This window comes from Anoplopoma fimbria, chromosome 2 (genome assembly GCF_027596085.1).
Source record: "Anoplopoma fimbria isolate UVic2021 breed Golden Eagle Sablefish chromosome 2, Afim_UVic_2022, whole genome shotgun sequence".
Classification (NCBI taxonomy): domain Eukaryota; kingdom Metazoa; phylum Chordata; class Actinopteri; order Perciformes; family Anoplopomatidae; genus Anoplopoma; species Anoplopoma fimbria.
In genome coordinates, this window is record NC_072450.1 from 951,775 (window position 1) to 954,812 (window position 3,038).

The window sequence follows — 3,038 nt, forward strand, 5'->3', positions numbered from 1 at the left end:
CAAATGATGTGTATTTATATCTATATGACTTTTCTCAGGAGCTGGTGGAGACCAAACCAGAGCTAATTATCCCGCTGGAACATGTTAGCTACAACATCTGTGTCGGGTCATAAATCCAATAAATGCTGCTTTAATTATAACGTTTTTGTGTAATTATATGATATTTGCCCAATGAGTTATTTCATTCATGCAGTTTTTTTGGTCCTGTATTTAAATTGATTATTATTTCCCTAAAACTTCCCAGAATGCTTTGCTACCTGGTTCTTTGAGGCTGCTAGTAATTTGACTCTTCTTTTTAAGACTTTTAATTCATTGGATTCTTTTTTAGTCTTTTTAAGGACCAAAAGTAACAAATAAAATGCAACCTAAATGATGTTGAACTGAGAAATGTAGTAAAGTCTGAATACATAAAATGTTCATGTAAATTTATCTCATATGAAACACATTTCATATGTGAAAACATCCATTTTACATAAAAAATCTCAGGTTTTGTGGTTTTTTTCACATGAAACATTCAGGGACAAATGTCATATGTAGTTTTTCAGGAGGTGGAACCAGAAAAATAATTAATATTTTAATTTACTGAGCGGACTTTAATCGTCTTAAGTGCATTTATTATATATTTTTTTACTTTCTTTGTATAATCCTCATATGTGGTTACATCAAGTGGTGGGTTGCATTATATAAGTAATTAAGTAAACAAACACACAAACACACAAACAGAGATAAACACACACGTCATCAGCAGCAGTGAAGCTGCAGCTCATCACACACTCTGTTCCCAGCAGATGTCACTGTTACATAATGAGTCTCTGATGTAACACACACACACACACACACACACACACACACACACACACACACACACACACACACACACACACACACACACACACACACACACACACACACACACACACACACACACACACACATACACACACACACACACACACACACACACACACACACACACACACACACACTCACACACTGACACACACACACACACACACACATACACACACACACACACACACACACACACACACACACACACACACACACACACACACACACACACACACACACACACACATGAGGTTTCAGGTCAAATAAAGAGTTTGAGGTTTAATCACCAGTTTGCTGGTAACTTTGAATCACAGCGGATGTAATTTATGTTTTTCTGATGCTTATGAACAGAAATAAATATTGATATCAAAATGACATCAGATCTAATACTTAATAGTTAATCATATAAGTATTCGCTGTGTTTGAAGGAAATGTCCTTAAAATAATATCACAATAGTTCAGCGTAGTTTTGTAGTTTTGTAGTTTTGTAGCTTTGTAGTGATATTTATAAATTCTATATTTAATTCTGTATTATTAATTGCTGTGTTGGTTCTGTTTTGTTGTTAAAGAGGTTTGTTACAGTGTGTACCTGTTACCATGGTTACTGTAGACCTTAATCTTTACATCCAGCCTTCTTACCTTTTCACCAGCAGCCTCTTCATGCTCAGGATGCTGCTGAGTGATGTGGTGAAGTTTCTCCGGTCAGTGTTTGGTAGAGGAAGTTGTTTTGTACGTTGGTCAGAAAGCTCGACTTCTGCCGTCACGAGACAGTAAAACCTCTGAATCAGTGATCAGACAGGTGTAATCAGAGCTTTGTAGGCAGGATGAAGGACATGTTCATCATCTTCACGTGAGAATGAGATGTTTTGCAGCTTCACTTTCTGTGTCTGACGCTAATGTGCTAAAACATGTTGTTACGCAGCTCATATCAGATCAAGTTGCTATTTGTAGGTTTCATAAACAGGTGCAGCATCAGACAGGAAATGTTTGGTTGTCTTATAATCCAGTATTGACCTTAAAGCTGATTGTTAGCAAGATGGAAATAAGACAGAGTTCTGGTTCCACTGGGGATTGAACCCAGGACCTTCTGCGTGTAAAGCAGACGTGATAACGACTACACTATGGAACCTCTGTGTGTAGGTGGGTCTAATCAGATCAGCAGATGAATGTTGTTCTGACCACAGTTTAGTCTCAACTATCTGAGTGTTTCACCTCTTGGAGCTAGTGCTGCTAGCTGCTGTCATTTACCAAAACAAGGCTGTGTTTTTAAATCTACAGGACTCTTGCTAGTTTCTCAACATTTCCAATGCTGTTTTCAAATTGTATTCAGTTTAAAGTAATCCAGTGACAGTTGTCTGACATACCTTGGTGCTGCAGAGAGTGAGGATTTATTTGATTGTTGTACAATCCTGAATATGTCGGTTTAACAGCTGATTTCAGTGATAATAAAACAGAGTTCTGGTTCCACTGGGGATTGAACCCAGGACCTTCTGCGTGTAAAGCAGACGTGATAACTACTACACTATGGAACCTCTTACTATATTGCTCTTCAGTTTTGTCAAATATATGAGTGTTTCACTGTGAGAGAGGCTGCTGTTTTACTGACATGATTTTACTGAGTTGTAGTTGATTTGTGTTCATCCTATCAAAACCACAAATGAAAGCATTTCATAATTGACTTCAGTCAGGAGGTAATATGACAGAGATCAGGGTCAGTGGGGGTTGAATACATGACCTTCTGGACACAAAGTTTACATGTTTCAGCCATATAAGGTTAGTGATGGTTCCACTGGGGATTGAACCCAGGACCTTCTGCGTGTAAAGCAGACGTGATAACTACTACACTATGGAACCTCTGTGACTGTCAGTAATCTCAAATAATGTGTGTTAATATCTCTGCTGTTTTACTGACATGATTTTACTGAGTTGTAGTTCATTTGTGTTCATCTTATCAAATCCACAAATGAAAGCATTTCAGTGAGAGCGAGGTTTAGATGTCTGAGGGACAAACTGAAGAAACAAACATCTCATCCTTTGACGTCGTTCCACAACCTGCACGCTTCATGGAAGGTTATGAAATATGATCCTGTAAACAGCAGCTTTAATGTCCAGGTTGATGATGACTAGAAAAAGCTTTTTCAGATCATTGGAACTGAACGTGTTGTTTCTGATCAGCAGCTCTCTGA

At 38.0% G+C, this 3,038-nt stretch overlaps 3 non-coding genes across 3 annotated transcripts; all 3 read right to left on the reverse strand.

Moving 5' to 3' along the window:
- Nucleotides 1-1,908: 1,908 nt before the first annotated feature.
- On the reverse strand, nucleotides 1,909-1,981 carry trnav-uac (transfer RNA valine (anticodon UAC)). The gene has a single exon. It is a non-coding gene; the product is annotated as a tRNA-Val (tRNA).
- Nucleotides 1,982-2,311: 330 nt separating this feature from the next.
- On the reverse strand, nucleotides 2,312-2,384 carry trnav-uac (transfer RNA valine (anticodon UAC)). The gene has a single exon. It is a non-coding gene; the product is annotated as a tRNA-Val (tRNA).
- A 249-nt stretch (nucleotides 2,385-2,633) lies between these two features.
- trnav-uac (transfer RNA valine (anticodon UAC)) lies at nucleotides 2,634-2,706 on the reverse strand. Its single transcript has one exon. It is a non-coding gene; the product is annotated as a tRNA-Val (tRNA).
- Between the last annotated feature and the right edge of the window lie 332 nt (nucleotides 2,707-3,038).